The 14272-nt window shown below is 40.4% G+C and overlaps 1 long non-coding RNA gene across 1 annotated transcript; it reads left to right on the forward strand.

Moving 5' to 3' along the window:
- The first annotated feature begins 12746 nt into the window (after positions 1–12746).
- On the forward strand, positions 12747–13491 carry LOC310878702. The gene is made up of 3 exons (XR_014570915.1): positions 12747–12834; positions 13066–13149; positions 13382–13491. It is a non-coding gene; the product is annotated as an uncharacterized lncRNA (long non-coding RNA).
- The last annotated feature ends 781 nt before the right edge of the window (positions 13492–14272 follow it).

A 14272-nucleotide genomic window follows, 5' to 3' on the forward strand; every position in this document is an offset into this window, starting at 1 on the left:
GGGGAAGACATGCAGCAAAGGCCGTGTCGGGCTCGGGAGTCGAACCCGCGGCACAATCCAGTCGGGTGCCCAGACAGTTACGCCACAGCCTGGGCCTAGATTATGTCTTTATGTCTTGTCATAGACCCTTCTGGAAGGTTGGGATGGATCAGCGGCCACGTGGCGAAGCATAAGAGCAGTGGTGGCCACCAAATCCGCCTCCTCTTCATGACCATGTTGGCCAGGAGCATTAATTATTTGAATTTGCGGATCATCCGCCTCAACATTGAAATTATTAGTGGTCACATAGACCCGACAACCTCTACTAGCACGCCAGTCAATTCTTTCGGCCCGAACCTTATTACTGAGGTAACGGTAGTCGTCCAGTATCATGGCTCTGCCACCCCGACTGTTTGCAATCTGCATGCACGCCATCATGTACACCTGTTAGTGGCTGTCTTGGAAAGAAAGTGAGGCCAAGAGGTACTGTCCTTTATACTATCCCACACAGGTGATATGAGTAAAAATTATGGAATTGTAACTATCCGCAGGAGCTGTGCGTAAGTGATTTCCCTCGGGTTCTGCGCTAAAAGTGATTGGCCTCTACTAATTCATACAGGTGATGTGTGTAAAACTGATTGCCCAAAATGTAGTATGGTTAAGTTTTGCTAGATGCAGGCTTGACAGTAGTGATATCAGACAATTGTGGACATATATCTTGGGCCGAATTTTCTAAACACCATTTGGGGATTTAGCAATGCACAGGGGTTGTTCCCCCGCCAAAGTTGCTCTCCTCGAGTCTTCGGACACCAGCCCTATCCATAATACAATAATAACATTATTATTTGTGTAAACACAAATATTGCGTAACACATACATTGGTAAGGTGAAGTGATATTGTGAAATTGTGATTGGCCGGCATGAGATGATGTATGATATACCCTAAGAGGCGCCCCTCACTTCACATGGGTGTGATTTTATTTTAAATTCAAATCCAAATTTCACCCACTTCTAGTGGTCAGAGGCCAAATGAAGGTTGTTCACATACACTTGTTTGGGGGTTAGCAACCCTTTTCTGAGACATTTGGACCTTTACTCTTGTAAATGTCCCATAGGGAAATTGACAAATAGGTTTTAACGTCAAACTAAGACCATTATCTGTTGAACCAAACATCAGAGAAATATGTCACTTGCAGCTTTAGAAGCACCTGATCCATAACTTTCTTTTCATATAAGCTAATATGACCTTTGGTCACTTTCTGACCATGTGCTTATTGTCCATACGAAAGTCCATACAAAATCACACTGGCATTGGATGCGTCTTTCTTAGTGTGTGTGGTTTAGTGCTGATACAGTAGTTACTCCAAGCTGGAGAAACAAATAAAAAATTAATCCTTTGAATCATCTCAACATTGCAATGGACAGATCATGCTATGGGTTAAAATCTGGTTAACTAGCTAGTGCTGCACACCTGCTGCTTATTCCTGATTGCAAATGTTGCCCCGCCCAACACCCCTATAAAAGTGTGAGAGTCCCACACTCCTGCTTTTGCATTCATTCAGTCAGTCAATGCAGCACAGAACAGCATGACTCCTGTTTCTCTAACGCAATGCAATTTTAAGTTTAGTGTTTTTTTATTTTGGGAGTGGTTACAATGGTCCTATGTGGGACTTGCCTAGCTCCTCTCCTTTACTTTCTTTTTCAGTTTGGCTGATATATCCAGTCACTTTTGGTTATTTTTCTTTCTTGATTGACTCCTGAGTTTAATTCTACTTTCAAATGAGTCATTCTGTCATCCATTTATTTCCTCAGCGGATTGACCAATCTGAAGTGCATGGCAAGAGAGTGCATCAAGACATATTTTTCACTCTGCCTAAATTAAATCCATGAAATCCATTTATTTAGCATTTTTTGTAAACGCACAAGATTGCAGTGGGAGTGATTCAGAGCAGTGCCAGGGTTAAGTCATTGGCAGGTGTTTCCAGTTGTCTAATTGTGCTGTCCTCTTGATCTACAATGCCTTCAGTAATTCTTCCAAAGACCCCCAAAATGATATGTGGACCCCCATCTGAAGATGATTTGTGCCAGGGCGGTGCACATGCTTTTGTTTAGACATACCAATGGTCTGATATCTCAAACCCTCACCCTAACCTCCCACGGGGAAGCACACGTAAACCTAACCTTAACCCTCTCCCAACCCTTAACGCACCCCTCACCAACCATATAATCTGGTCGATTTAATGCACCCCTCACCAGCCTTAATCCAGTCGGACCAATAATATGTCTAACCAATGCTATATCTAACCAAAGTATGCCTCCTGTGCCAGCTGGGACAAGAGATGAATTTGTCAATATTTAAGAAAAAATAATTAAACAATAGCTGATCTACAAGCTTGCAGTGCTGTGCGCTTGTACAACAAGGTTCAAGTTTTCTTTAGTTTGTCTCCCAAGGGAGAAATTTGTCTTGGACCCCAAGGACCCGCCCTGCAGCATACAGATGCAATACAATACAATACAATACACGATACAAGACAACAAAGGCACACAGTGACCTGTACAACATTAAAAAACCACACACCAACATACCTAGTGCAAAAGAGGAAGAACATCACCTCATAACCTTCAACCCTACCCTGTCTGCCCTCTGCAAGGTCTCTGTTAAGGAGTGTGATTGACAGAACCAGCTATTACACATTGTAGTTAGCAGAGCAGTGTGTTGGACACAATCACAACAACAACACATTAGTCTGGGGGGGGACAGACTATAGCAACTACTCTAAAGAGAAACATTGTGGATAGTCACTCTTAAAGCAACATTAGCTGGTCTGAATGATAACGTTGACATCGCTCCCTTTCTTTAAAATATCTTGTATCTTACATTAATGTTGAGTTATTGATAGTGACTTCTCTCGTCTCCTCAACAACAGGCTAGTTGTGTGCATCCCACTCAGCCAGTGTTTTATCGACTAAACATTTGACAAAAAATGTTTGTCGACTACCCTTCTTTCACTGATGAAAACCAAATAAAAGCAATAAAAACTAAGCTATGATGACTAAGACTAAAGGCTCATACATAGTCTGGTTTTACGGTGGTGGGGTGACCACCGAACTACAACATGACGTCACGAGCCGCGGTGAAGAGCAAACCACCGCCACCGCTCCAGCCCTTCTCTCTGTTTTTACTCACCACCGCTCAACGTTATTTCAGCTCCGGTGGTCAGCTCACCACCGGAGCGGTGGTCACCTTACCACCGAAAATCCGGACTATGAATAGGCCTTTAGTATATTGACAATTCCGTCAATAAATAAAAACTAGACTAAAGTGTTAGGGAGGGACTAGTGGAGAAGAGATCCAGTAGAACAAAAACATAAGTAATTTTATGTTTGGTTGCGCTCTGCAATAGTGGATCTTCAAGCTCAGCTTGTTGATCTGCTATTTTCAGCATGCAACACACAGTTCAAATACAGTTCAGATACATTAAATTTCATGACATAGTAACTTAGAAGTTCCCTGACTTCCCTCGCTCACCTGTGTCCCATCTTACATTTTTATTTAAACTGTATGAAATACTTGCCATTAATATAGTGGTTGCAACTGTATTAATTGATTGCCCGAGTCCCGTGGTGGGAGTTCTGCTCTGGTTTTGGTCAAATACTACCATAACGGTATTTGTTCATTATGGCTCATCTGCTCAAAATGAGATTTGGGGCTTGGTTTTTTTAGCTGTCTGGCAGAAATGACTGTGCAGCTCTGCCGCCACCTGCAGGTGAACCAGTTTTAAAAACACTGAATTATTATGCTGATCAAATAAAAAACTCTAACGTAAAATACAAATCGAAATTTCGCTAGTATCCACTACATTTGTGAGAATCAATACATTGTTCAATGTCTCAGTCTTACCGTACCTTACCGTTGGGTGGTGTAAACTAGAAAGGTCGAGTTTGAACGCATGGGGACGTTCTAGAAAATACATTTTAATATAAAACTGTCATTGTCACGTACAGGCCTAATAAAAAGCATGTGTACTGCCTTATTGCTCACTTTAAAGCTTCAACACACACACACACACAACCCTGCCCCAAGTGCCCCGGTTAACAAACATGCATTTGAACAGTATTCATTAATAATTATAGTACAAATTCTCCATTCTTACACAGGTATATGGTCAATTGGTCATACCCAGGGGTCAAACCACCCTTTTTTTTAGGAAACCTGCATTTGCCATGACCTAAAAAAAAAAAAAAGGCCATTAGGGGGAGCTATAGTACAGTGAAATACAGTGGGCAATAGCTATTGATTCATTTATTTAATACTTTATTGGCAGAAATGTAATCGGTATAGGGTACAGTCAAACACATGTCCAAAAGGATCACTGAAAAAAAGTCCTTGCAGTCTTGTTTCCATTCGGTCCTGGGTAATCAATTCATAATCATGACAAGTCACATGACATAACAAAATTCAAATTATCATAAAAGGTAAAAATACAAAAATAAGATATGTAGGCCTGCATGTTGGGGAACAAATAAGGGCTTATAAGGAGGTGGGGGTAGTCACTAGACATAGATATGTGTGTGGGGGAAATCTTTTTTTACCGTGGAATACCGAGGTATAGGTTATCAATACCGGCACCGTACCGTACTGTAAAATGTCATACCGTGGCATACCTAGTCTGGACCCTTATTGTGCATATTTACAAGTGGCTACCCGGAATAGTGCTTTACCATGATTTCTTGCATTTTATCAAAATGGCTGCAAACGTGAAAAAGAAAAGAGACATAACTTTTCCTGTCAGATCCTATTACCCATGGGGCAAACCACCCCTTTTTGGATACCTGTTATTTGCCATAACATCAAATGTTGTCCACCAGAAATAATTTCTATGACCCAATAGAATCACAATTCACAACCTATATGGACACACCGGTAATTTAGCTGGAAATCCAATATGGCCGCCACAATATTAGCACCCATTAGCCTATACAGTATATAATAGAGGTGAATAGGGCAATTTTTTTAACTGAGGGATATTTCCACAACTTCACAGGTTGTATGCAAGTTTCCATGACATCCAATATGGCCACCACAATACTAGCACCCAGAAAATCGGTTTGGCTCTAAATTCTGAACCAGGTGAGCTAGAAAATAGAAATCCAAACTCATGGTTTTTGACCACGAGAGACTTAAAGGTGATATAGCCTATATTTAAAATAAGTATTTAATTATTCATTCATTCAATTCCCTCTATTAGTCACTATATTATTGTGCTGGAGTGTTTCTTTGCAGAAGAACATCCCTCTTGTTTTTTGGTTTCGTTCTACTGTTGATGTTGGCATTTCCTCCGTTTATGTTGACATTCATTAATGTCAGGGACGTGCATCGCCAAGCTGGACATCCCTTCCTTCACTGTATGGATGGTATTTCAGTGATGGGAATGCAGTCCCCTGTCCATCTACAGAGCCAGACTGGCCTATGTCAATGAACAAGGCAATATCATGTAGCTGTATCAAAGGCTACCAGAAAATCTGTTCATGTGCCAGGGACTGGAGACAAGATGCAGCAGGAGCTACACTCCATTTCTGACTGGGAATAGCTCAGATACATCACCATTATCTTGGACCCTGGCTGGCATCCCGTCATGAAAGGACGCGATGAGAGAGATCAACTTCTCTGGACAGCCAAACTTGCCTTGGCTGTGTCAAAGGCCTTGGTGAGGTCGACAAACACCATATAGAGACCCTTGTTCTGCTCTCTGCACTTTCTTTGCGCATGGCAAAGATCATGTCATAGGTACCGCCGCTGCCTGCGCGGAAACCACATTGGGATCTAGGGACAACATTCTCAGCTACATGGCTGATGAGCAGGTTGAGGATTGTGCTTCCGGCAGTCTTCCGGGTGCTTCAAAACACCAATGAGCAACTTCCACTGAAATGAATAGCAGGGGCTAACGCTCCGGTTCGGTCTCTATCCTTTTATTATTCTATGGAATCCCACCTTAGTCACCCTCCATACAGCAGACTAGGAGGTAACTGCTTGGCTTAATGACTAAATAAAAACACAACAAACCCTCTCTCAAAATATTACAAATAAAATCAAATTATATTATTAAAGGACCCTAACTCAACATAAAACAAAATGATACATAAACAATATGTATGCTGAAAAGGCCAGTAAAGCACTGTTTGATTAAGCACAAACTAATACATTGTTGTTATATTAACATTTTAGGAGTGAAAACATATGTTTAGATGCCTGTGACAGCGTATCAGCAGTTCAGACAAGGCTGCTCCGCTTGTGTACGACAGAAAAACAGCCAAGGACAAAGGTACGCCAGCTGCCGAGCAGACGTGACTTTTTGTCCTACTCATGTTCAATTTCAAGCTTTGCCGGAAATGGTAAAATGTCGGTAATTTCGGCGTGCACCCATATTTTGGCGTACGCACGGTTGATAAATGAGGGCCTATATCCCCAAATAACTTCTTCTCAAAGAAGAGAGCACCTTAAAACCGGGAGAGGGCATCCGCGAGGACATTGTCCGTCCCCTTCTTGTGACGAATTTCCACTTCAAAGTCCTGCAGCATCAATAGATAGATACTTTATTTGTCCTTTCGGAAATTTGTTTTGTGCACAGCAGTCATCAGGATATACATAAAACATGCAAACAAACAGATCACACAGTACATAGACAATAAAGAACAGTGCCAACAGAAGGCCACCAGTCATAGTTCCAAGAGGCATCACATCACACTTTATGCACAGAACTGAGACGGGGCCTGCTTGTTCATAAGTCCTATACTTATGGGAACAAACGATCTTGAGGCCCTAGCCTGCAGGGAAGGTACCATATACCGTCGCCCTGATGGTAAAAGATGGTATTGGCTGTGTAACGGGTGTGTGTTGTCCCTAGTAATAGCTTTCCCCTTCCTGAGTACCCGGGTCTCATACATTGAGGTCATACTCTCAAATCGTACCCCAGCTATTTTGCTGGACACGCTGATGATTTTATGGAGTTTGTTCTTATTAACCAATGATAATGAGCCATACCATGAAACAAAACAAAATGTCAATGCACTCTCCACAAAGGATCGATGAAAAAGTGCCATGATATTTTTTTCAACGTTATACTGTCTCAGTCTGCGCATAAAATGCAGCCTCTGCTGACCTTTCTTGTAGATGGAATGAGTGTTGGAATTCCATGTCAGCTTGGAATCAATCGTTGTACCCAAGTACTTATATTTGTCCACAATCACTACCCCATCCCCACCAATGACTATTTCCTGGTGTGCATGAGCACCAGTCCTAAGATCCAATATGACCTCCTTAGTTTGTTTTATATTAAGCTGGAGGAAGTTACTCCTGCACCAACCTCATAGTGTATACATTTTTATTAAAGTTGCTTCAGCCCTCCAACTCTAAATAGATACAAAATAGAAAAAAACTATGGTTACAATAAAGCAATTAAAAAATTGCCTATGATAATTACAAGTCGAGCCTCTGCTAATACCTTCTCCAAAATCCAAATCGGATGCCAGCTTCTCCAAATCAATTGCAGGATTGTCCGCGGCTAAAAGTCATAGAAATATAGAATTCAATCAATTGCGTTCATTAAAAATGTCAATTGCGTTTATTAAAAATGTCTAGCAGAATTCATTTAATGCAAATACCTGCTTCGACTTCAGCCGCCGCCGCCACACCAACATTGTCGATTGCTAAATATTCAGAAAATATAAATCATGTCAATTCCTAGCCGCAATTTGCAAATCTACATTGTTTTACTATAGAGCACCGAAGTCCTAACGTAACTCGCTAATCCTGACGATTCCCCTGCTTCACGGAAGTAATTTCTCTATGGAGAATAACATGGGGTGATCTTAATATCGTCTACTATAAGCGTTGTGGTCCAAAAATAAACAAGCTGTCTGTTGAGATTTGATGGGATATATGTCCTCACTTGTATAATGTAATACTGTACTACTGTTCTATATGATGTGCAATGCTTAATACTTGTGCCACTGTGAGGCGCCAATGCATCATGCCTGCCTCCTATACATGATCAGGTGACTCAGGTCACATTACAACTACCTGTGTGTGGAGCGGACCACTTCATTCAGTAATAGTATTGGGTCTGTCACCGTCAAACTGATGTGTGACAGGGAGCCCTTAATATAATAAATATGCCATGCTTAATAGGCTAAATGGATCTAATACATCTTCGTGTTTTCTCCCAATGCAACGTTAAGCTGCAGAACTACGCATAACTTAACACTGTCTCGGCGTTATTGTTAGGGAGGTGTCTCTGGATCGTTTGCAACAGTCAGTCACTCATATATGATACAGTCTGCTTCTAGCGAAAATCTAACTAATTCAGCAGCAGTAGCATTAGCGTTTTCCCTCAGTCACTTGATTCTTCATATCCATATGAGTGAAGCGGGCGGGGTGACATGTTTATTTTTCAAACACAGTTGTTATATGAGGCGATCTAAAATCGCCTCAATAGGGATTTCTATGCAACTAAACAAATACATGAACCTGGGGACTGACGCCATCTACTGAAAGTCACGTCAGACTTCGGTGCTCTATGGGTTGAATCTAGAGTTACAACAAGCTCCATCCATTTCCTATGCATCATTTTTGGTTTGCGATCTGCTTGTCTTAAACGACGTTCAACTCACCAACATTGCAGCTGTAGTCCAAGCTTGAATTATCCTCTTTCAATCTGCCGAGCTTGTTTTTCATAAAAATCCACCGTAGAGATGTTATGAGCTACTTTCTGTCGAAACATCCTCTGCAAGTGATTATTTTGTGCTGGAGTTTGGAAGCACTCGTCGTATGTCACTGAACGGCCCTGCGTTCAACCTGTTTCGAATTTTCACATAATGCAGGAGGCAGCAGTGCCACCCCTTAACAGAAACGAGTGCTTCCAAACTGCAACACTTAAACAAATAATCATTTGCAGAGGATGTCTTGACAGAAAGTAGCTCATAACATCTCTATAGTGGATTTTTATGGAAAACAAGCTCGGCAGATTGAAAGAGGATAATTCAAGCTTGGACTGCAGCTGCAATAGCTTGGACTGCAGCTGCAATGTTGGTGAGTTTAACATAATTTAAGACAAGCAGATCACAAACCAAAAATGATGAATAGGAAGTGATGGAGCTTGTTGCAACTCTAGATTCATCCCATTATAACACAAATCTAGAGTTGCAAATTGCGGCTAGTCAATTTCCAGTTAAACCTATAAACCTATGATAATTATTATACATATAACCTATGCTAAGTATCAGCTTACCTTCTTCCATTCCCTCCTCGGACATGTCCGCGGCCAGAGCTAAAGTTTAATAATCATAAAATAAAATCATGTTATACCCAATTTTACCCAATTAAGAATCAACCTATTCTAGGAATTATAAATGCATCTTACTTTCAAACATAGAAACACAGGAGGCACAGGTCACGGACTGTGGTGGCCTTCTCTGGAGAAACTTTATGTTTTTAGACACCACCATATTCGCATCCTCCATTTGTCTAATTCTTTTCTCTAAACATTTCACCTGACAAGTAAGGCTGTTGTGGTAGCCCACAACAGCCGAACCAACAGCACGCACGTTGTGTGCCAGATCGGCCCGACTCACAGCCGTGTCTTTAACTCTATACTGTAAAATAAACAAACCAACCAAAACACAAATATATTAAACCACCAAATACAAGGAGTCGTGAGAATTAGAAAAAAAATTGAACTCCACATTTACTGTTAAAACTTACGGCCAATAACTCAAACTGATCTCCTGTTATGGAGGACCTTTCACGGTGGCTGGGACTTGACATTGTGTTTTAGACTCTCTAGACTCTAGACTGGTGCCCGGTTCTTCATTTTAAACAAAACAGCTTATGGGTGTGTCAGAGAATGCTATTGGTTGTTTGTGTCACATGTCAAACATGACATAATGCGCACGCAGCATTGGGCAGAACCAAAATCCGTGTTGCCAGATTGGCCTATTTAGCAATGTTGAGTATGGGTCTATATATATAGTATAAGTCATTTACACTTGAATGGCTTTTCCCCTGTATGGGTCATCATGTGTTTATTTAGATCACTCGTTTGAATACAGCCTTTGCCCTCTTCCCCTGTATGACTCATCATGTCTTTTTAGATCAGCCGTTTCACTACAGCCCTTGCCACAAACTCTACACGTAGAGGGCTTTTCTCCTGTGTGAGTCATGTGTTTTTATTAGGGCCGGGACTAATTGCGATTAATTTAGATTAATTAACTACAGAAAAATTAATCGCGATTAACTACAGATAAATTAATCGCACCTTTTCTTTCACCGCGGAACGTTTCTCACTGGGCGCTTTTCTATAGTACTGAAAACTGGAAATAATAAAAAGTCACCCCATTTTGTGTTGCCTAGAACTGGAGGTCTGACAAAAAACAGTAACAATATGAAGTAAGTACAGCTTTGTGATGTCACTGATATGTACTTGTTACTGTTACTAATTTTTTTTCAGACCTCCAGTTCTAGGAAACACAGAATGGGGTGAATTTTTATTATTATTTCCACAAAACATTAAAAAAAAAGGTTTCTCGCTGTTCTCGGGTTGAATATTGATATGCGATTAAAATGCGATTAATCTAGATTAATTAATCGCAAAGCCTCTGATTAATTAGATTATTTTTTTTAATCGAGTCCCAGCTCTAGTTTTTATATAATACCAAACTGACTAAAGCCCTTGCCACAAACTGTACACATAAAGGGTTTTTCCCCTGTGTGAATCCTCATGTGTAGTTAGATGACCCTTTAGACTAAAGCCTGTGCCACAAACTGTAATTTCCAACTGCTTCTGGTACAATGTTAATGTGTAGTTTCACACTTTTAATCACAATACTTTCTGCTACAGCTATCTACCACTTTCATGTAAGCCTGTCTACCAGTTTCATCTGAGCCCCTTTTCGACGTAGGTGAGTCTATATGGAAACATTCTTCTGGTAGTGTTGGGCATGCTAAATACATATCGCGCTATATTACATATCGATATGATCTGCGTTATTATGACCTTCATTTTGCCAGTTACATTCCAAAGCAACTAATAATAACCACGTTATGGTGACAATGTTACAATGTTTACATTAAATTCATCCAATTCTTCTGCTATTGGAAACAGGAAGCCATGTTCCATTGTTCTGATTCACCAGTGCCCCTTCTGGAACATTAGCTTTAGGCCGACCGAAACTTTACAAAATACGATGGTTAATACTTATTTCTCTGCTATTTCTGTTAGCCAGTTAGCAAAAGACTAGTATTATCTTCAAAAATGACTGGATACAAAAAGGCGGATTTTAGCGGAATTTGCATACTTTAACAGGAAAGCAGGAAAGCTGGTTAGCATTGGTTAATCCAATGGTAAAATCATTAAACATAGTGACATGTTTAAGCTATTACAACGACTTAATGACACTAAAACGACTTTCTCATGGAATAAAAACATTCTTTAACATCCAATTGTGTTAATGTATATGAGTGACTGACTGTTGCAAACGACACAGACACACCTCCCTGACAATAACGCCAAGACAGCTTGTTTATTTTTGTACCACAAGGCTTATAATAGACGATATTAAGATCACCCCATGTTATTCTCCATAGAGACATTACTTCCGCCAGCCAAGGGAATCGAAGGGATGAGCGAGTTGCGTCAAGACTTCGGTGCTCTATTCCCAGCAGCAGCTCTTCATCCTGTAAGAGTTAATAAAAGAAAGAAGAACGTTTTTAGACAACATTGTAGCGATCGCCTATCGCTCGCATACAAATACATAGTCATTATGTTTCAATAATATCGCCTACCCACCACTAAATGAATGACTCACCATGACCGCCGCCGCACGAAGGGCAAGGAGGCAACTCCAGACAGCCTTTCTGTCGCCTCAACTCGCTGTTCCGGACCTCGACGAAGGCGAGCTTCTCACGAAGCCGCCCTCGCTCCTCCTCCATTGCCACAATCCCGGCCGTTACCTGACGGCCCACGTCAACGACTAGCTCCGCCAGGTCCGACCTCTCGACTGTCTCACATCGATACTTATAATAACAAAAAATAACATTATGTCGACCTGCATGTAATTAACAACATGCAGAATTGTATACGTTTTCACAATTCTGGAAATATGGTTGATAAGCCGGTTACTATAGGCTGAAATGGCACCGAGGAATATAATGTACACTATTAAATACATATGTGTATTTCTTTTTCTGTGGATGTGTAAATAATTACTTACATAGATCAAAGACATTTGGTCACGAAGCTTGTCTCCTTTGAAAGAGTTGGCCCGCGTTATCCTGGAAGGAGAGGGGGTGGAGACCACATTCTTCCTTGGACTATCTTTTGGTGTGACTGACTAAGACACTAGGTATAAGCGGCTCCTTTCAAAATACCGTATCACGTGGTTACGTTACGTTACGTTACGTAGGAAATAAGCCACCCCCAAACCCCTCTATAGTCCAGTAATAATGTAATTTGACCTCAAACTAATTGCAACAAAAACAAACTCAGCTGATTGTGTATCTTCAATATATCCTGAATAACAGAGAAAAAGTTGCCTGGAATTGTCTGAGGGGAAAGTGTTGAAAATGACCTATACAATATGACCACCATAGACATCCAATATAAGGCAAATATTAACAAGGAGACATTAAAGACTTCTTTAAGAAGAAGCAGACACTGCTTGACAGTCACAGTGACAGTGCATATGACACTGCTGAAAGCCAAGTTGAAACTGACAGCAACAGTGAAAGTGAGGGTGAGCCTGGATGCAGTGTTGTTGAACAAAACGTCCAGGTCCACACCAGCACCTATGGACCTCCAGGTGAAAATACACATTGGCAAAACAAGATTTAAAATATGCTCATACTTATCCCATATTACTCATTTGTTCTGCATTTTTTTGCAGTTCAATGAATAACACAATTATTTACTTTTTAATTACATGCATGCCTTTGTTAAACATGTGCATTTGATGCTATAGTGTAAAAACTACAACTTACATTTAAATACAATTTCAAATATAGTCATACTGTATGTCAATCATTACTTTCAGATGCACCAAGGGAGACACCATCCCATGTTGAACAAAACATCCAGGACCAGACCAGCTCCGATGGACCTCCAGGTGAAAGTACAAGTATGAAGAAAATGTTTTAAAATGTAGTCCCACTTGTTCTGTGAATTTACCTACTTTTGTTTTAATTACACATTTCAACTGATGGCATTGTAGTGTTTCATGGTAGGCCTTTGATCAGAATCTGCACGTTATGCTGTAAGAAGTACAATTAAAATATAAATGACATTTTAACATCAAATCATACAATAAAAATAGTTAATGAGGTGGTATCTATGTCAATCAATACTATTAGGGAGGGAGGAGACCACCACTGACTCTGATGACAACGCAGATGCAGAATCACAATCAGAAAACAGCAGCAGTACCAACCTCACAGTTCAACCATTGCCTACATTTGCTACAAGGTAGAATATGAATGAACTAAAAAAAAAATGAATCCACAGTGACACAATATGTCAATTATTTTGTTTTACTTGCCTGCTGGAATGCAGTTGTCTTTTAAAATGTCATATGACAACATTGTCATTGCTTGAATGAATGAATGCTTAACAATAACCTGATTTCTCAAACAACAGCTGCAGGCCCAGCACAACCCATTCTGAATACCTTCCCTCGCACTCAATTAGGAAAGGGTAGGACAAAAGCCTTTAAAGCCTCCTGGTACAAAGACTTCACTTGTCTTGAATATTCTCAATCCAAGGACACTGCACATTGTTTTGTGTGCAGGCATTTTTCTCTGCCCTCTGCTCCTGAGACAACGTTCTCCTCTGGGACTGGTTTTTCTTTTCTTTTTTTTTTTTTGGATTACATTCATTGTGGCTGTCAGTATTTACAGTACTGTTTGAAAATTATGTAGAGAGATTTTTCCTTTATGATTGTAAAGACATTAATATGTTTAAATTAACACCACAGGACATAAAGCTTGAAACACATATACAAAGTAGGCTATCCAAAGTTATTGAGTTAAGGGCCACGGTGACACAGTTGGTAGTGCTGTCACCTCACAGCTACAAGGTCCTGGGTTCGATTCCCGCTGGGGACACTGTGGAATTGTTAATGTCAAATAATGGGTACCGTCATTGATTGATATAAAAGAATATTCAGAGTGATGTGACCTTATAATTAGCTAGCAATCTTACTGTCACAATACAATAAAACACATTATGCGAATTTTCTAGTTATT

The sequence above is a fragment of the Protomyctophum parallelum genome (genome assembly GCF_964188405.1).
Source record: "Protomyctophum parallelum genome assembly, chromosome: 21".
In the NCBI taxonomy this organism is placed as follows: domain Eukaryota; kingdom Metazoa; phylum Chordata; class Actinopteri; order Myctophiformes; family Myctophidae; genus Protomyctophum; species Protomyctophum parallelum.